This window comes from Fundulus heteroclitus, chromosome 13 (assembly GCF_011125445.2).
Source record: "Fundulus heteroclitus isolate FHET01 chromosome 13, MU-UCD_Fhet_4.1, whole genome shotgun sequence".
NCBI classification, from domain to species: Eukaryota; Metazoa; Chordata; class Actinopteri; order Cyprinodontiformes; family Fundulidae; genus Fundulus; species Fundulus heteroclitus.
Genome location: NC_046373.1, coordinates 9,251,933 through 9,272,868, shown reverse-complemented (window position 1 = coordinate 9,272,868; position 20,936 = coordinate 9,251,933). Strand labels below are relative to the sequence as shown.

At 40.1% G+C, this 20,936-nt stretch overlaps 2 long non-coding RNA genes across 3 annotated transcripts in view; one reads left to right on the top strand and one right to left on the bottom strand.

Annotated features, from left to right (window-relative positions):
• Window positions 1-16,499: 16,499 nt before the first annotated feature.
• Window positions 16,500-20,936, bottom strand: part of LOC118565192 — a 16,805-nt gene continuing 12,368 nt past the window's right edge. For both annotated transcript variants that reach the window (XR_004932252.1, XR_004932253.1), the window contains exon 2: window positions 16,500-17,437. This is a non-coding gene — a long non-coding RNA (uncharacterized LOC118565192). The remainder of the gene's footprint in view (window positions 17,438-20,936) is intronic.
• The window catches only part of LOC118565191, a 7,532-nt gene continuing 4,030 nt past the window's right edge, over window positions 17,435-20,936 (top strand). Inside the window, exon 1 of the long non-coding RNA XR_004932251.1 lies at window positions 17,435-20,936. This exon is cut by the window's right edge and continues 235 nt beyond it. This is a non-coding gene — a long non-coding RNA (uncharacterized LOC118565191).

The following is a 20,936-nucleotide window of genomic DNA, read 5'->3' as shown; positions in this document are numbered from 1 at the left end:
CTCTCCCGCTTGCGGGGGAGTTCCTGCCTCAAGTGGAGGAGGTTAAGTATCTTGGGGTCTTGTTTACGAGTGAGAGGCGACTGGTTCAGGATATCCACAGACGGGTCGGCATGGCTGACGCAGTGATGCGTTTTGGCAAAGCTCTTGATTTCCAATCTGTCTACGTTCCTACCCTCACCTATGGTCATGAAATTTGGGTATAGTGCCATGATGGCCAGCCTCCTGAATCAGTCCAATGACTGAAACCATTTGATGTACGGAGTCAAAGGCAAGACACTGCCTGACACATGTCCCTCATGAGGTAGCATTAGGATTGGGGGTAGAGTCAGAGTTAGGCTGACTTTAAATGCGGTTTATTGTCAGGTCCACACTATGTGGAATTTGCATGCTTGCATGTTGACCAGGTTTTCTCAGGGTTTGCTATTTGTTTGTTTTCCCACAGGCCTAAAAACATGCATGTTGGGTTTATAGGAAGTTCTAAACTGCCCTTAGGTGTGAGTGTGGCTGTGTGAGTGGTTGTTTGTTTCCCTCTCTCTTTCTATATTGCCCTGCGATGGGCTGGAAACTTTTCCAAAGTTCCCCTGCCTCTTGCCCGCAGACCGCAATCCCACAAGGATGAAGAGGTTATAAGTAATAACTCGCAGTTGTCATATTTTCTCATTAAAACACTGTGACTTGAACGATTCAGTGAAACAAAAATCAGGACCGAAGAGAAACTTTAGTTGATTAGTTTCGGATGTAAAAATAACAAAAACAAGTAAAAGGCCCTTTTTCTTCTTAAAAATCATTTCAAATAATATTTATATCACAAAATAAAATCACCACTCTTGGTCCAACCCTTCTGCAGTTCACGGCATCATGTTTTTTTCCTGGCATGAAAACTCAGCTGCAGTCTTCCTCCGGCAAAGATAAAGATTGTTCTTATTATGTTTAAGGTATTTTGGTAACCTCACAGCTCTTTTTTTTTTTTCCATCCGGTTCAGCCACCATCCAGTTCATCATTGTAAAACGAAGCTATTTTTTTTTTTTCCTGCGCTGCACTCATTGTCCCAGTGAACAGACACAGTGATTGTCCAATTTACACAGAAGCTGGACTATGTAATAACAGTTCCCACAGACAGCTTCATAAACACACAACACTTGTTCACTTGATAAACACCTCCTACGGCATCTGAGTATCCACAGCTGGGAGGATAGGGTGTCAGTTTGTAATTGGGAGACAAAATTTCCTAATTTCAATTCAGACAAATAGAGACGAATGCCCCCTGAAGACAGACGACAGAAACTCAGAAGTCCTTGTCCAAACAGAGACATATCTACACTTGAACACAATAAAGGTTATAGAGAAATGTGTTTTTGTTTTGGGCTTCTGACATATACTTCTCATAACCCCCAAAGATTTAAACTGTATATTCTCTATTTTTATGTTTCATGTGTTTATATTCATTGAATACAAGGAAATACATTATTTCTCTCAGTTCCAATTGTTTTGTAACATCCAAATGAGCCAAACTCAGCGCTGCTGTTGCGTCATCTCCAGGTTGGAGTTTACGATTCTAAGGCAAATCTTCACAGCATTAGTGTGTCGAAACTCATCAATAGTATAGCCTAAGTCATTCCAGTCTTGCTATTTAGTCATCAGTCTGAATGTTGGGAACTGAAGGGGATTTGGGGGAGCATTAGATCCTGTCACATCTTACATATTATACAAAGCATGTATATTATGATCAAGGGTGTGAGATTTCAACTGGACCACGACTGGTGATAACACCATTGACAAGATGTCACTGCCTTGTCTTGTCTTATTTTATTCTGCATATTGAAAGGATCAAATTACTGTCTTGGAATGGATTTTCAATGCCCCGTGTCTTCCTAAGTGATCATTGATCATTTTACCACCGGTATATGCTCCCAGCGCTACGCAGTTTATAGACTGCTAGTCAAATAATGCAGCAGTGAACCATTAATGACCTTACTTAGCCTCACGCAACCGTATGCTGATAAAAGATGTAAAATGTACAAAACACAGCTGCGTGAGAACAGAGTAAGATACTTTTGCTGTGCAGTCACCACTTTAAACACAGTGTGTGAGTGGCCACAGAGACGTCAAATCCAGGTGAATGAATCTTCATCAGAAGAAATACTCAGATGGTGCTCTGTTTTAATTACAGTTCTTCCTCAGATCCTTGTAATGATGTCATTTAAGTTGGTTAACTTAAAGTTCCGGGGTCTCATTTATAACACATTGTGTAGGATCTATACTAAAGGTTTTTGCAAGCCCAAAAGCCGAAAATAGTGTATGCCAAAAAAAAAAAAAAATCCTGATTCATAAAACTAAGGGGAAACACATCAGAAAGCAACTTCCCTTTATAAATCACAACTGCACCTCAACGTTTACGTACCAGGTTCCAGCTCACGTTCTGCCCTCTACAAGCCCACATTCAACTATGAATGGTCAATGTAAAGCACCTTATACATTTTAATGTATGTTTAAATGAGTCCATTAATCATGATTTTATAATCAACAATGGCAAAAACTGTGAAAAGAGCAAAACAAATGGAAAGATTTTCCAGAAAGACTTTATTAAAACGTATAAATGAGAGGTAAAAGCACATATGTGGTCCACATTAAAAGCACTTGTTAAAAAGTGAACCTTATTGCTCTCTTAAAATTCGTTGAATGGCATCGTCATCAACATTGAACACTCCCTTTGCGTGAAAAGTGATGTACCCAAGATTTAGTCTACATTTTTTGTGTACGCATGCTTTATAAATAATAGCCCTGGGCACTCAAGCGTTCACAAATGTTGCAGTTCTTTAAAGAGGGGTACAGTAAACTTGCTAGTCGTTGGATAAATAGCCACTTAGGTAGCTAGTGCTAATGCAATTCAGTAGGTCTAACATTACAGTGTGGACTGTTTAACTTTTTGCGTAAATATTTAGATTTGTCTCAAAATCTTTAACAGAAATTTGATGATAAACAGTTAAGTTGGCAAGACAGCTCGGCAGGGTTTTAATTATTTTGATCAATTATTGTGTGACAACATCCAGCTCAGAGGTATAATTCATTATATGTCAACTAAACTCTGTGTTTTGATTAGTAAGGATTGTGCATGTCATTCTGTTAGACCCATGATACCCTTTTTCATGTCTGCAATATGTCTCTATGCACATTATCAAGATCCGCAAAGCGTACATAAACATAAGAGTTTTATTCTGCCTCTAGCGTTTATATAAATCCATCTAGATGATTAAGACACATGACTTTATAGAGAGAGAGATTAGAAACAGAAATTGCACTAACAGTGATAATGACATTTTCTGCTACTTTTCACACACATAACACAGTTCCTGCAAAGTTTCAGTCAGGCGGCTTGTTCTGCAAAGTTTCCCGCAAGGTTTTTCTTGTTTTATAGACCACGCAGTGATCGGCGCAGCGTTGTTTTAATTGATTTAGAAATAAGTAATTTCCCCCTTGGGCATGCATAAATGGGATTATGTTGAGAGCAGCATGACCTCCCAATGAAATTAGACATAGCCCTGCTACACTATTTAAAATTCACAACTACATCTCAGACTTTTACAAGACACCATTCAATGCCTTTTGCCATTTTCTCTTCCACTTTTATTCTATACCTCCTATAGCTTTGGCAATTTAGCATTAATAATCATCTGATGGGCACACGCTTGACTGGAGAAATATTTTAGAAACACTGTAAGCCGAGCACCAAAAGTAATAGGAACTTAATGAAATGGAAAACCCAATATATGGTAGACGTGTTAATTTAAAGAGAAAATACAATGTGTCACACTCCTTAAACCTCCGTGCTTTCTTCTTGGTTTGACACAAGCAGACATGAGTCTTCTACGAGCCGTCCATGGACCTCATTATTTGTATGACAGCCAAGATGAGACCAAGGTCTTCGCCGATTCCCAGCCGTGTCATGACCACCAAACGTTACATTGCTAAGTCTCGTCTTGATTGCGAATTCATAAATGAATGTGCAACATAATCAGCAGAGCAAAGTGGAAAAGTGAAAAGATTCTGGTAAACATTGTACACGTCTGAAATTATTAATCTCTTTCACAAAGGTGTGCTGATTGATGCCCTCAGCCAAACTCCTCCTCCATCATAGGTTTTTCCTTTATGTATTTATATATTTTTTTTGGTGAAATCAGTCCTTTCATCCAGGCTTGTGAAAACTTTTGCACTTTCCAAGAGTACTTTTCTGAATCTACTTTAAAGCAACAAAATACTGTTTCTATTTCTGTTTCATATTTGCACTGGGAATTATAATATTAACTTACCAACATTGGGAATACAGCACATGATAGAATATCTGACCTTGACAGTGGTGTCAACTTTGTACTAGTTCTGGTTTTGATCTGACTGACCACATACAGGAAGATCAAGGCAAGGCAAGGCAAGGCAAATTTATTTGTATAGCACATTTCGGTACAAAGACAATGCAAAGGGCTTTACATGATTAAAATAATGGAAAATAAAAACAGAATAAAAGCAAGTTGGAATAAAATGTAGAAACATGGGAAAACAGAAACTAAAAGCAAATATTAACATCAGTTGGACGACAAATTTTTACCAATGATGTTTCAGATCAGATGTTTTATTCTGTTTCTGGGGTCTTTTTCTAGAGAATATTAGAGGAGGGCAATCAATACATTTACAAAATGAATGAAAAGCAATGTTGTCAGACCTTCAGCAAATATGGAGCCTTGGAATGTGACCAATTTGGAAGAACTCTAAGCATTTATAGTTGAATGTTTAGAAACATTTATACCTGAGGTTTATAGACTGATGAAATGGCAACACATTATCCCGAAGCCACTGGTTTTCCTCTGTATTGTCAAAAGTCTTCTCTAGGCATGGACCGGGTTCATATGTACAGGTAAACAAAGGTTTTCAACAAATGAGCCTTTAAGACCTGTTACATTTTCCATTCCAGCGCACCTTTGGCTAAACGTTATTCAAATCAGAAGAGTTTTTCCTTTCCACCATCAGTTATTATTATACACTACCCAGCCAAGTACTGCACTATCAAAGGTGCATGCATCACAATCAAAATACGATAAATTCATGTGGTTAGAACAATGATTATAACAAAAATCTAATATTAAATTTGCAGCAGTAGAAATAATTTAGCTTTTTTCGTTTCAAATCAAAGCGATGATATAATGTTGTATATTTCAGTTTGAAATGTTAAAGTCACTACAGTGAAAGCATGGTATTTCAACTCAAAGTGATCTTATCATGAGTATCTCAAACTGGCCCGTGTTTAAATTTCCCAGGTATGTTTAAGTGTCACAATAATTAGGTCAACTCAAGTTACGTAAGAAGTTAAATGTTTAAAAGAAATATATACACTTGTTTATAAATTGGGAATATATTTTTTATATCACACATATTCCTACTTTCACTGAGGTTTCATTTTCTTTGTTTGAAAAAGATTCATCAAAACAGTTCTGACAAAACATATCTTTTAATTTATTCAAAATAAATCCTATTATCACAATCATTTTATGGGAAGAAGTAGAAAAAAATTTTTTTTTTCAACTTTTCAGCCAATTATGTCCAATTAAACTATATAGTCTTATTCTTGTCCAAAATAATAACACTAGAGTAGCGTCCTCCTTTGGATGTGTGAGGCTGAAAATCATCTGCAAACTTCCTTTGTGGCCAAGCAGCAGGGATACCTGACTAAACAATTAGCATAACTCCCCAGTGAACAACGTCCTAGCAAAGCCAGTGGCTGGTCTCCACAGTAACAAGCAATCGTACTAGCAAACGGGAGGTAGTAATGTCCATGTTTTTACATTAAGCATCAGAATGGATTCCTCTTCACACCGACCGTTTTGGCATCTGGGCAGAAGGATGTTACTTAGCAGCGCTGCCGGTTCGTACAGTTGGAGCTTTTCCAGTCGCAGCAGGTCCTTGTGCTCAGACAGTCAACGTTTAATCATGGTGCCACAAAGTACAAACGTTGGGGTAACCAAGCTTTTTTCTTTAACCGCCACTCGACTCTGGAATCAGCCTCCACCAGATCTTTGATCTAAAACTGAACGCGGTCTTTAGAAATCAAAGCTCAAGACTTTTTTTATTCAGTTTTTGTTGCCATATGCAGGGCAGTCAAAAGTAGGCGGTCAACGGCGGCAAATCGCCGTCTATAGCAGCTCTTGCCGCCGCCCACATTTGCCCGATTATATAATGGAGCGATATTTGTGCCTCCTGGTTGAACCAATCCGAGCTTAACTCTGAAAAACTCTTCTCGCGCGACGCTCGCGGAGAAACAGCCAAGCGAGCGCACAGCACAGCTGGTGTTGAGCATGGAATGAGCAGGTCGAGTGCGCAAGCAGAGAAGGAACTGAGCGCGTGCAAGACCGGTTTTGAGCGTGCGAGCGCATTGTCTCACTGAAATTAGTAAATTGTCATATATTCACCTAATCTGATCTGTTTTATATGGTGCTAGTAATTCAAATTCAACTAATTTTATGCAAATTTGTTCAAAACCTTGTTAAAACATGATGATAACATGTGAACAAATGTTTTAAGAATAATAATAAAAAAACAAAGGTTGTTTTTGAAGAATTGATCATTCACTTTTTTTTTTTGCTTTTTATTCAATTTAAAACAAGCACTCTGACTCTATTGTTTAAATAATCACCTGTCTTGAAAGCTTCCAAAATACATCAGGGAGACTCTATTTTTCAAAATTCTCCCCTCCGGGGCTCGGGCACCGGCATAAGTGCACCCTCCTACCTGATAGTGTGTAGCCTGCTACTGTAAAAAAGTTTGACTGCCCTGTATATGTTGATTTTGTTAGGCACTTTAGTCACCATTATTGTGAAAAGGGCTATACTAAGAGATGATGAACTGATGATTGATGGTCGATTGAGGTCAATCAGCTTCTCTTTCAAATCAAGCTGTCTGTTCCCACCACACATCACCGATGGTTAAGGAAGCTTAATGGGGGCTCATAAAGACAACAAGCCATGGGGCGAGTAAGGCCACTGCAGACATGTCAAACAATTGATAGTTATCTATGCATAATTTTGGAAACACTTTAGCTCACACATCTTTCAAATAGCATTTCTTCACTGAATGATGGTAAAAGTGTTAATATTTCACCTTGTGGCTAAAGGATCCCTGGACCCGACATACATTTGGTGAAGGCTAAACATGTGTTCAGTTCAGAAATGTAAAGTCGTAAGTAAAAAAAAAAAAGAATCAGTCTTCTCAGGTCAGTCTTAATGAGTCACTAAAATTGGACTCCTCAATTAACATAGCAAATGCTTCAATCTGATTTTGGTTCACAGAACTCTGAAGCAACCCAGCGGGACTCCCCATCATCGCCACGTTTGCTTTATGTGATTAAAACTTGTGGGGTTTCCATCAAACAGCAGCTTACCTGAACATTTATGCAGCCTCTCCGTTTGCGGCAAGGATCTTACAAAACTCCCTCTAGTCTTAATTAATTTGATTAACTGATAACAAAGCAGAGTTGAAGCTCGCAACGTGTGATTTGTTCGGCTCCGAGGTCGATGACATCGCTTCAAAAGCTCTGACTGGAAAAAAACGGCAAAGACACACGTTGGTGTGTTTTGGCTTGAGAGTCGTGTTCAATTCTACAAAACAGGTTTGCAGACTACTGGTGTGGAGCCTCTCTGTTTGATTCGACTATGTGGCTCTGTGTGAAAAAGGGGGGGTAAAAAAATGGTTTTGTGTAATCACAAAGCAGACTTACGGTCTGACAAAGAAAAGGGAGAAAATGTTGGCGACTGTTTTTTTGTGTCGAACATTAAAAAACCGAACATATAAGAGAGAGAGAAGGGGAACGGTTGGAAAGGGGGCAGGGGGAGACATTTCTGACCACAACTCATAAACCACACTTTATTTAGACTGGCATGGACCCATTATTTGTTCACAGAGGCTTTCAGTCAGTCTGAGGGAAATATGTTCCAGCATCTGGGGATGGGAGCAAGGGGGGGTGGGGGGTGGGGAGGGGGTGAAGTGGGAGGGAAAAGTGGGGGATGATGGAGGAGAGAGAGAAAGAACGAGAGAGGAGGTGGGATGAACTCTTGCCAGGTGTCGGCCGTTGCCATGGCGTTCCATCAGGCAACTCCATTGCGAGCTCATCAGTGACTGAATGCCAATGGGAGGGCGTTTTCACCGCGGAGGAACTGAAAGTGGCTCTAAAGCATTGGGCTCAAACCAGTTACCACCCACCCATCCCACCCGAAGGGAACGTATAGCATGGGACTTGTTTGTGTGATGTGTGATTGGCAGAGAGGAAGTCTATAAACGGCAGCGCAGGGCACTCAGCGGCGACTTTCTCGGTTTAAGTCACGTCAACATTTTCTGTCACACGTTCGCTGCGAGCTGAGTCTCAAATAAGGACCTGATAATTCCTTTCAGCCACGGTTTGCTGATGAGCCGGGCGATTTGGCTGGATTTTAGTTTCTGTGCGCACTCCAGCTGCACCCATGACGATACGGAAGGTGTGAATCTTAATGTGATTCAACAATAAAAACAAATTTATAAACTGCTAAAATGTAAGCTGTGGGAGAGTCTCAAGGCCAAAACCACTGCTGACCAAAAATAAAAACCCAACCCCGTCTCATAATTCCTAAAAAAAACAAAAAACATCATGTTGTGACCTTAAACTTGAACACACTTGGATTATGCAGTAGAGAAATGACTTGAAAAACGCCAAATGCTCTGACTAGCTAAAGAAAACAATAAAAAAACAAAACAAAATCAAAGCTTTGGGGTGGCCTATCCAAAGTTCAGTATTGTGATAATGTGAGATGCTTTGGTATGAGCTTTAACAACAAATCCCAAACTCAAAAACCCTTCAGCATTGTTTTTGGAAGAGCGGGCAAAAAGTCCTCCATAGGGATGTAAAAGACTGATTGCCAGGGATCAGAAACGCTTGATTGAAGTTGTTGCTCCCAAAGGGGGCACAACCAGATTTATTACATTTAGAGGGCAATGGGGCTAGGTTGGGGCAGCTTTTCCTGGTCTGATGAATACATTTGCTTGTTGTTACAAGTTTCATGATCTAAAACTTGTGTGAAAAAACAAACACCCTCAGCAGGAGATGTAGGAAGTAATCCTCCACCTGAAATGCTGCTTGAGCTCATGGGAGAGTCACCATAATGTCATCATTATCCAAAAATCCAAGAGAAACTCGATTTTGTGTCATTGTATGTTCTGTTCATCAAAGTCGATGTCCGCTTTTTTTTTTTTTTTTAGGTACACCTGTTCATTTGTTGTTGCCTTTTAAGCACAGCTAGTAAATCACCCAATCACATGACAGCAGCTCGATGCATTCACACCTTCAAGCGTCGAAGACAACCCGCTGAAGTTCAAACTGGGTAGCAGAAGTTCTGTGAGCTCAGTTTGAGATTTGGCAGACTGGATTGAGATAACACAAAAGAAATAGCTTGTTACAGCTAAGGTATGCTGAAAATCTCTGAATGCACAATACGTCAAACTGTGAAGCAACGCAGCAGCTGCGCGGCAGGCGACCGCTCCAGGAGCCCCTCCTCTGGTGTAAGAACAGGAAACAGAGGACACGATCCACACAGGCCCACAAATAACAGATTGGAAAAAGTTTGCCGTGGTCTGAGGAGTTTTGGATGTGACATTCAGATGGTGCGGTTAGAATTTGGCGCACACAACATGAATGCAAGCCTTGCATTAACAGGTTCATGCTACTGCTGGGGGTGTAATGTGAGGGGAATTGTGTTTGGTGCACTTTTCCTCCAAGTACCATTGAGCATCGGTTAAACACTAAAGCCTACCTGAGTATTGTTGCTGACTGTGATCATGTCTTCTGATGGCTACCTCCAGCAGGATGATGCACTTTGTCGCAAAGCTCGAATCGTCTCTAACTGGTTTCTTGAATTTGACGAGTTCACTGTACTCCAACGGCCTTCGGAGTCACCAGATCTTAATCCAATAGAGCACCTTTAGGATGCGGTGGAAAGGCAGACTCATAGCATGGATGTGTAGCTAAAAAATCTGCTGCCGCTGCATGTGCTACTATAGCAATTTGGACAAAATTCTCTGACAAATTACGTCTTTTTGAATGTATGTAATAAAGAAGGGAGGCAATTCTGAAGCCAAAGTGTACCTGAGTGAGTGTATGTGAATAGGCGATAAATTACTTTTTTACTTGTGGAAAGGTGTTCTATAGGTCGTTCCCATTCCTTTAGAAAAGAACATTACAATTAAAACTTACTACCAACAGCTAACACATGTCTACAGTTAGATTACCATCTATAAACACTTTGCATTATGAAATCAAACGAGAAGTGAATTAACTAGAACATTTATTTATTTTTATACTTATAAAAGATATATAGTTATTCCTTCAAGCAAGAGAACTGTTATATGGAAAACAAAAGGTTTTTATCAAGTGCTGGTAACACTACTGTTGGAAAAAGAAAATGTCATATTTGCATTAGAAATATTGTTTATTTTTGACTGTCACAACAACAAAACATTAAACACCAGTGCAATGTATCACCTCTGGAAATATTTTCATCCCCCATTTTCAAGTACCAAAAATAAGAATGCATGGCGGCTTCTGTTGCAGGCTTCCTGACTATAGGACATCTGGAGGCCACTTGATGTAGCATCTGCTTATACACCAGGAACTGATGACAACTGATAACATGACTGCTACTTTTGAGACACTGGATTATGAGCCAGAGTTGGATTCAGCCAAGTCGCACTGGGCTGACAAACGGTATTCTCGAACCATCTACAAATATCTCACTTTTCTACATTTTGCACTGCAAAAAGGGAACTAAAAGTAAGTCGAATTTTCTTGAAACGAGTGTCTTTTCCCATAACATGAGCAGGTTAATAAGATTATCTGCCAATGGATTGAGCATTTTGACCCCTAAGATAAAATAAATAGATACACTGCCCTAAAAATCAGATGATGGAGATGAGTTGTTCCTATTTTAAGTGCAAATATCTTATTCCATCGGCAGTTCATTTAAACTTGCCCGCTCAAATCAAGGACAAATACTCTCATTCAAAGAAAACGTGACTTACTTTTTGTTCTCTTTTTTGCATCGTGCGCTGCGGCTTGAACGGTTTATCCTCTCTGCTCTCCGTGATCCCAAGTCCTGTTTCGTTAACATCATCCGGCATTGTTGGAAATGTCACCGTCATCGGCGTTGATACGTGCTTCTATCCCTATTCACCTATATTCCTGCTCAGCCGCCACTGTACTCGCCGAATATGCCTCGCTCGCTGCGACTCTTAGCAACTGTTGCTACGTGTAACATTGTTGAACTGCACCTCTCGCTTGCTCTTCAAACATGAATGACTAATCCACGGCGGAGCACGCTGAAAGCTCTTCGGAAGGCCCCTGGAGCCGCTTGACGCCCCCCGTGACCCTCTCCTGGATGTTTCCTCATTACTTTATAATGTATTCACGCTTATGCTTCCGTGGCACTCGCCCTGGCCTCGTAATGGGAGGAAGCAGCGAGCTGTTCCAATAAGCCCAAGCATAATTTGCACTTCATTTTTATTAACAACAAAAAAAAAGGGGAAAAAAGACAACCCAGCTTCTGGTTTTGCCTTGCCAAAGCTCTCCAGGCTCCGACGTGCACTGCTGACAAATTTCCTGCCATGTGACGACAGGATAGAGTCTCTCAGCATCAGTGGGGTACCTCCGCTGGCCCCCGGGAGATGCTGTCATTATGCATGTTTGCAATCATGGAAGCTGAATACCTTGGCTGGAAGTGAGCGAGAGGACTGACGAAGGCAGAGGGAGAGAGGGTGGGGTGGTGAGTGGGGTGCAAGGGGGGGGGAGAGAGAGAATGTTTCGGCTCCTCGTCTGTGTTTTCAGCTCTCTGAAATGCATGTGCTATCATAGGCTGTGTTGTGTTTACCGCAGCAGGAGGCAAACACAGAGTCAGAGAGGAGAGGCGCGGAAATGCCAGACACAGTAAAATGAGCAAAATACATACATTAGGACTCTCTGTATTCACCACACACAAGCAGAGGAGAGAGGAAAACTCATTTCAATATAAATGGAAGACAAGCAGGGAGAGTTTCTCTTTATATCAGCTTTTGAACATGTTTTTTTTTTCTTCTTCTTCTTCTAAGTCACACCTCATGTAAATATCCAGCAGAAGCCCTGAGACGAGTTTTGCTGTGAAGTCAGGATGTCAATAATTTTCTTCCTGTTGCTAAGGAGACTCTCTCTCTCACACACACAGAGGCCTCAGTTCCCTCCCCCATGGTCAGCCGGCTTTCAGTCAAAGAAGGCTTTCTGTTTCCAGTCGTCCTCTTGTGCAATCAGACACTCAGGAACATCTCTGCTCTGGGCCGCACCGTGGACCAGGAGGACCCCAACATCTGGGGGCTTGTATTGATTTCCAGAGGGGAAGGGTGGAAATATCTGTCCAGTGAGCTATTCAATTCAGCATCTTTAAAATCTTCTGCCGCGACTGTCGTGTAGCACTGGAGGGAAACGTTTTGCAGGGTATCAAACATAAGCCTTTAAAATATTTGAGCTTTTAATGACACATGCTAGTTTTTGAAATGTACTGTTCAATAGCAGTCAAAATTGCTAATAGCAAATTAGCAACTATATTTTGTGAACATTTTGATCAGAATTTAGCTGAAACTGTTGCTTCAGGCAGCCATTATCCACATTTCTCATGTGTGCATTGATAACCATGAATAGTAAGACTCAGCTGTTTATCTCGGTTGCATTGTGGCATATATAGACGTGGACAATATTCTTGGTACCCTTCTGTTAATAAAAGAAAACGCTTTATGGTCGCTGAAATAACTTGTAACTGACAAATGTAATAGTAAATAATAGTTTAGTGAGAATTAACCAATCCAAATCAGATATTGCTTTTGAATTGTGGTTCAACAGAATCATTTTTAAAAACAACACTAATGAAACAGGCTTGGACAAAAAATTATGGTACCCCTAGAATAGATTGAAAATAATCTGAACATAGGGACATGTTATACTGAGGTGTGTCCTCTAATTAGCATTAAACGTCTTATATGTATTATATGTCTTCAAGCTTGTAATCAGTCAGTCTGTCTATTTAAAGGGTGACACTAGTGCTGGTTGGGGACATGGTGTGTACAGTAATACACTGGACATGGATCTCGGGCACCAAAAGAGTGTTATCTCAGTAAATTACAAATAAAATTATAGGCAAGCATCTCAAAGACTATCTCCAAGCAGCTTCATGTTCATGTGACAACAGTTAATATATTATTCAGAGGTTTAAGGTCCACGGGACTGTAGCTAACCTCCCTGGTTGTTGCCACAGGAGGAACATTTATGATCAATTGAAGAGAATTATCATACAAATGGGAAGAAAAGTGCCCAGAACAAACTTTAAATAAATTAAAGGTGAACTCCAAGGTCAGGGTTCGCTGTTTGAGCCAAAGTGGACTTCATGGGAGACACTGTAGTTGAAAGCAAATCATAAAAAAAGCAAGAGAGGAATTTACCACAATGCATTTATAAAGCCACAAAGCTTCTGGGAGAATTTCCTTTTAGACAGATGAAACAAAACTGGAGCAATATAACAAGGCACATCAGCTCTATGTTCACAGATGCAAAAATTAAGCATACCAAAAAAAAAAAAAAACACCGTCCCTACTGTGAAACATGGAGGAGGCCCAGTTATGTTGTGGGGCTGCTTTGCTGCATCTGGCACTGGGTGTCTCAGATCTGTGCAAGATTCAATGAAATTTCAAGACTATCAAGGGATTCTGGAGAGAAATGTGCTGCCCAGTGTCAGACAGCTTGGTCTCATTTGTAGGTCATGGGTCTTCCAACAGCATAATGACCCAAAACACACAGCTAGAACCACCCAAGAACGGCTGTATGACTGTTCAGAAGTGGCTGAAACTCACTGTCTGGAGAAGGCACCCTTCAAACCTGAGACAACTGGAGCAGTGTGCTCAGGAGTGGTCCAACTTGTTGAAAGATGCAAAAGTGTCACTCAGAGTTCCAGAAATTGTTTGATTGCAATGATTCCCTCAAAAGGTTGTGAAACAAAATGTTACATTATTATGTTACAGGTGCTATCATTTTTGTCCAGGCCTGTTCCATTTGGTTGTTTTTCAATGATTCTGTTGGTCCACAGTTGTCAGATTTTCATTGGTAAATGTGTAGTAATCTTTTATTTATAATTACTTTGGTCAGTTTCAAGTTATTTCATGATCATTATGGGTTTTTCATTCATTAGCAGAGGGATACCAGCAATTTTCCACGTCTGTGCTGTAAACTCTGGGACAAAAATGAAACTGTCACAAAACTTGTCATTGAAAGGTTTCTGTTTCTGAGTGATCATTTAGGTTCGTATCCAGCGTTAACTAGCTTAGCAATACTAAGTCAAACCTGCCGGTATGTTTAGCATCTTTATCTCAAGGCGGTTGTTCCCAAAAAGCAGTTCATTTTAGCTGTGGTTGTGATAGAACAGCTTGACCTTGTGAAAATAAATTTCCAAAATTCTAATCTAGCTTTCGTTGTGTTAGCAATAGCACTAATGCTACAGTCAAGCTAACTAGCAAGCTCAGTTTCTTGTCCCAAAGGAAATCGTAGCCGCACATCCTAGCTAAGGTTGCCAGTGAAAGTTTTAAATATGATCTTGTTAAAATAGATTTAAAAGGTTAGGATCCAGCTTTGACTAATTTACAGACATTGCTAATTCTAATGCTAAAGATGAACCTGATAGCAAGCTGAGCTTCTCATCCTGAAAGGCATTCATCTCCAATGAAGGACCATTTTTAGGTGCAGTTGTCAGGGAAAGGGTTTACAACCTTAGAAAAACTAAAAAAAAAAAAGTTTCAATCCTGCTTTAACTAGCTTAACAACAGCACTAATGCAAGTTTTATTGCTATTACCTTAATCGTGAACAAACAGTTTTGTTCTTTTTAGGATAAGAAGACAAATCAAATTAGCAAAATAATCTTAATAATTTAACTAATTTAGTTGAGAAAATACATTTGAAAAGTTGATTGAGCTGAATTGAACCAAATTATTCAAGTGAGTTTTGGCAAACTTACAAAAATACTGATTAGAGTCTAGCTAATGATAACGTGAATGCAAATTCTTACAACAATTTGACTGGTTAAATTATGTTTTTTATTTTCTTGTCAGTGAAACATTTTGTGTGGCCCGAGTTTAGATACTTGTATGACAAAGGGAGGGTTTGACACAAGCGAGCAGTTCAATGTCTTCATACCTCTTGGCACCAGAGACTTAGCAGGCTGCGGCATTAAAAATAAAACAGCGAGAGTGTGGACAAGTTGGACAGAAAGCTTTGCAAAATGCTAAAGATTTCAGTCTGTCAGCGCCTAGTTAGGACAGGAAACCAGTGACACAAATAGCTGTTGTGTGGCTGCCTCAAAATGATCCCTCTCAGCCTTTCGTTGTCACCTTTTCGACAGGCACGCCGTGCTTGATAACATCCAACACACAGGGTGCTCATAGGTCTAGATGATATGCTGTGTGGCTGGCGTTGCACTAACACCTCTCACCTCACTACGGGCTCTCAGTCCAATTACATAAAATGCTGTGGGCATTTGATTACCACACCTAGGGCTCTACTTATGCATGTAAAACAGATTCATAATTTTTGCGACAATGGATTTCAAAGGGTGAGTAAATCTAGGCCCAGTAGCTGCAGTAGCTCGGTCTTCAGTTGTGCCGAGACGCTTATTTTAGAAGCAGCCTTTAAGGATTACCACGATGAACTCAGCTGGTTAATAAAAAAAAATAAAAAAAATGAACCATGACAACATTTTATGATTAAAAGTTAATTTTATTTTGTTTCAAGCAGTGAGATAACAGTCTGAATGTTTCACTTGCAAATTGCAGATTTAATTATACCCTTAAATACAGAATATTTCCCTGCACTTAGAATATGATTAATACATTTGTCTCTGGGTTCAATTTCCTTTAAGTACACGTTTTGTAAATATTAATACTGGAACAGTTTCATGAGTGTAAAGCTTAATTTCACACACGGCAGCATTTTTTTTATGTGTTTTTACTCACTTATCACTCATTCTAAAACACCAATGCTTCATGTAGACGAAATAATATTTAGTGAGCTTTCTTATATGATTCAAAAGACATTTCTGAACGCATTCAAGATAATTCCAGTAGTGGAGGGGGGAAAAAAAGTTCCAAACAGTTTGCAAAAACTTGCAGGGTTTTGCTACAAAGCAAGATGAATTAGTCAGGATGGATCAGACATTGAAGTTAGAAGACAACATATCAGAAACAACAGTTACAATAAAGTAAAATGGAAATATAACATCTCATTAGACGAGTTGATAATTATTATTTCAAAAATATATGCCAATCTGTTATAGTTTTCATGATAATGTATGACTGTATAATTGCATTGAGTATTGTTGTGCATTCTACTGGTGGTTTTAATCACTAAATGAATCATTTATACAATTTGTTTTATACTTTTTGTGTACCTTAAATTAAAGTCCATCATCAGCGTAATTGCTTACCTTGCTCTGGATCTTTACTTTATCAATATGTGAAGCAATTCCTTGTTTAACAAACTGTTAACGTTGGTGCAAATCTATTGTTCTCCTCATCCGCTACTTTCTTTGGTCGTCCTCTGAACGTTTGACTGTGACAAAACCAAATGGCTTTATTATGCATGCAGAACGCACACAGAATGTCAACGGCAGACTTGGCTTTAACATGGAAATTGGCCGAGCCCCTAAGACGTGAGTTGATGCTTTCTAAGTGCATACATGCTAGGCAATGGAGTTGTTGCCTGAGGGCTAAACAGGCAAAAGACAAAAATGACAGGGATTTCACCGGCGAATCCTTTTAGCAGGCCACTGACACATGAATGGGGGGCAAAGAGAGAGAAAGGAGAGATGAGGGAGGTAGGGTGGGGGAAAAAAAAAAGAGTAGACAACCAATTTGGGAGTAATGCAACTAAAAACTGACAAGTGTAATTTCATCCATCTGGGCCGATGTGTAAAAAGCGCTGCTCTGAACATTCCCCATGATTCCCCCTGATTGATCTTCCCCTGGTCTGAAACACCTATTATTAGCCACGAGCCTAATAGCACCAGGATGGCTCAGCGCTCTCCCAGGGGCCAATTCTCCGGTCATCTGCCCCTCACTCACCACAGCTGTGGAAACCAACCAGGGAGAGGGGTGGGAGAGCCAGGCAGGATGAGGAGGGGGTGGAGGGGGGGGCAGCGAGGAAGAGATGTGGCTGCCAAGAGTGGATGGAGGCGTACCTATTGGGGGTGAGAAAGGGGTGAGGGGAGGAAAGCAGAAAATGGAGAGAGGTATGGGGGGGTTAGAGTTGATGGGAGAGAGAGAGAAGGGATGGAGTGGGTATGAAGAGGGAAGAGGATAGAGACCAGAGGCTGGACCCGGATGCAGTGTTGGGGGAGAGAGGGATGAAAAAGCCAGAGTGTCATAGGAAAAGGGGAACAGGGAGACAAAAAGAGACAAAATTACTCAAAGAATGCAAAATTGTTTATGCTCAGAACAGTTAAATTAAGCTTTTATTTGCTGATTGTATTAAATAAAAACATCACATATAGCAGCTCTGGGCCTCCCAGAGCTAAAAAAAAAAGGCTGCATCCAGCTCATAAAGGTGACAAATATAATTTTAATGAAATGAAAGCTCCACCCCGTCACTGTTTTAGGCATTATAACAACTATACTGATAATAATGTCTCCCTATTTATCCTGGACGGTCCTATTGAGATATTTCCTTGCAAGGAGTCTTGATGGAGGTAGAAGCATAAACACAAACTAAACCTGTTTTTATTTTATTTTTTTAAATAAAAGCATAATCAGAAAGTATAGAAGAAAAAATACAGAAATAAAACAATTACAGAAGTAATACTAAACAGAAAAAGTAGATAGGCGTTCAACATTTGAAAGCCCTTTCTTTCAGAACAGTTTATAGAAGATTATAAAATTTGAGACGGGGACAGGTGTGAAGACTGACGATGTCTTGATGCTCATCCCAAAGACGCGTGAGACAATCTGACAGCAATTTTAGACTCATCATCATAGACACTTAGATGACATAACAAAAGGCATGAAATATAAATAGGCAATTACCCAATATGCAATAAACAGCAACATATCCATTCTAAAGAATCAAAGAAGAGGTAATGGGAGTTGTTACGGATTCAACAAAGTCGAGGTAGGGATGACGGAGAAAGAAACATTCCACGAGTTTATTCCTGGATGCAAGGGGAATGACATTTCCGAATGAAATAAATCCAAAACGTTAGCATCAAAGGGTAGTCATTCATCCTGCCAGAGTCCTAACCTTTTACATGACGTGACTTTTTCTTCAGATCTACTATGATACAAAAGTGAGTAAAAGCCAAAGATGCGGTCTCAGAGTTTAGAGCCAGGTTCAGTATATGCAGATATGGCTGCAGCGACCGAATAAGCTCTGCATCTTGTTTAGTGTTTTACCTGAAGGAGCAGGCTCTCCATCTGAGCCAGCCCAAAACATAAGCAAACTATGCTGCTGGCTAAAGCGCATGGGCCAGGGGGTTGCTCTTAAATAAAGTACAAATATTAAGAAATTTCAAAGTCTTTCTTATTTAAATGACCTGGCATATTTCACATATGATGCAAAATGTAACTGTGAACTAATCAATATATGCATCTCTATCTCTATACTATAACAATGTACTCCAGACACTGCTGTCAGACTAAATAAATTATTCAAAAAAAGGAGCTTTGTCTCCACAATTTATTTCCTGCTGTTGTTGGTTTTTTTTTTATAAATTATGAATAAATACACTGCAATTGTGTCTCCAAATCAAATTAAATCTGAAGCTCTCCACATTCTCCGGTATGTGACCTTTTCCCCTTAAAGGGGTTCGGTTTCACTTTCTGGAATAATTGGGCTTTCCTTAAAAGTCATGTTTTCCAATAAATGTCACTACATGACAGTTTAGGAGCATTCATTACTGATCTTTTAAAGCTTAATAACAATCAATATTAATAATAATAATATTGATTCGATACAATCAATTGTGTATCATCTCATTTCCCCCCTTTTGCATAGCAAATCTGCCTTTGACGCTGCATGGTAACCAGACCCACCATAGAGCTTGTCCAAACTGCCTGCAAAGAACCAAAAAAAAAGAGGTTTTTGTTTTTTTTCTTGGTCAAATTTAAATTGAAGAATTTTGAACTTTGCAATAAACCAGCTGTAATGACACCTCGCAGGGTTTTGTCAGTGGCAACAAAGTTTGCAGCATCAAGCCGAATGGTTCTCCCGGTCGGTTCTGACTCTCTCGCAGCGGATTAAGGTGAGGGGTCGTCTGTTAAACGCCTATTCATCCTCTTTGATTGAGAGAGTCCTCGGGTGAAGCATAATGGATTTTCAAGGGCAGCGATGACAATAATTGGCTACTTTCGCTTCACTGAAATGGACAAGGTCCTAAAAAAGAGAGTCTCTTCAAAGATTCAGATCCGACGGTATGGGGCTAAATGAAAATAAAGACACTAAGGGGTTCTTAGGTGACAAATTGATAACTGATATTACGAGGGCCGGCTATGGATCTCCTGTGTGTCCAGATCACTGACCCCCAGACCAAACGTGGTGAGGCAGCAGTTTAGATAATCCGGTTATGGGAAGCTGATGAGCTACTCGCTCAGATGACCTGCTGAGATTTCCCTGGATGGAGTAAGCTTTAAAGAAGGACGTTGATTTTGAGTCAATCGAGCCTACGCTGTTTGCTGCAGCGTTATTCGAAGGAGATCATTGTAGGTCAACTGATTACGCATTTGTTTCGCATTTATTTAGCCATTTCTATGCACATGCATGTGTGCAATTTTATCTTTTATGTTTTGGAATATAGTTTTAAATAAAAATACTTTTAGACAACACCGACTGGAGCTGAATTAGTGAAAATATTAAACGCAGCATTGTCAGAACTATAATAGAATAGAAGCGAAAATGTTTTGAGCCCTTAATGATAAAGTTGTGGGGGAAAAAATCATGTTTTAGACACGTTTTCGCAAAAAAAAATCCATGTCAGAAGAATTTTATGTTGCAACTATCAGTTTAAATGTTGGAACAGATTATTTGCTGTTTGAATTTTCCATGCAGATTCACACTGAATAGCCTGGACAAAAAAAAACAGAACAGCCGCAACTCTGAGCTGGAGAACTTATTGCCAGCCTCGCAGCCTGATCCCAGCCTTCGCTCACAGGTGGGAGTGCCTCAAGGTGCAGAAGCAGCAGTAGCAGACAAAGGTGCAGAGGCGTGTCACCTGACCAACCCCTGCCACGCAACACACTCATGAGAACCACAGCAGCGTCTGAGAACGAGACAACCTCCCTTTTGCACACAGCGTTTCACCAGGTGCGACTCCTTTTCTCTTCGCTTACTTTCCACTTCACTTCACACTGAGCTCTTAAATTTCAGGCTCTTCCACTTTTTGCAGGTAACGTTGTGGCCATTGTGTGTTTGCAGCACTTCCTCCAGCGAGGGCATTGATTGTGCGTGCTCGAGCCCCACGCTGCTTTGTGCAACTCCTTCAGGATGCATGCTTTGTTCACTTTGATCAGATAAATCTCACTGCTTGTTTTTTTTTTTTTTCAAATCTCATTGGAAATGTTTGAAGGTGGTTTTAATTATCCTGCTCTACGCTGAAGGCCTCTGAGGCATTAATGTAATGTTAGGATTAAACCTCAAAGGTCTAACGTGCTCATGTTAGAACTATATATAATAGAATACATCTTGTTATTCGTGTGAAACAACAGGCCCTACTTTCCATTTTCATTAACAGTATCCCGCTCTTTCGTTTTTCCGTCTGCAGCGGTGTAGCAATGCCACAGATTGTATCATATCGCCGCTTCAGTGACAGCTATTTGGAGCTA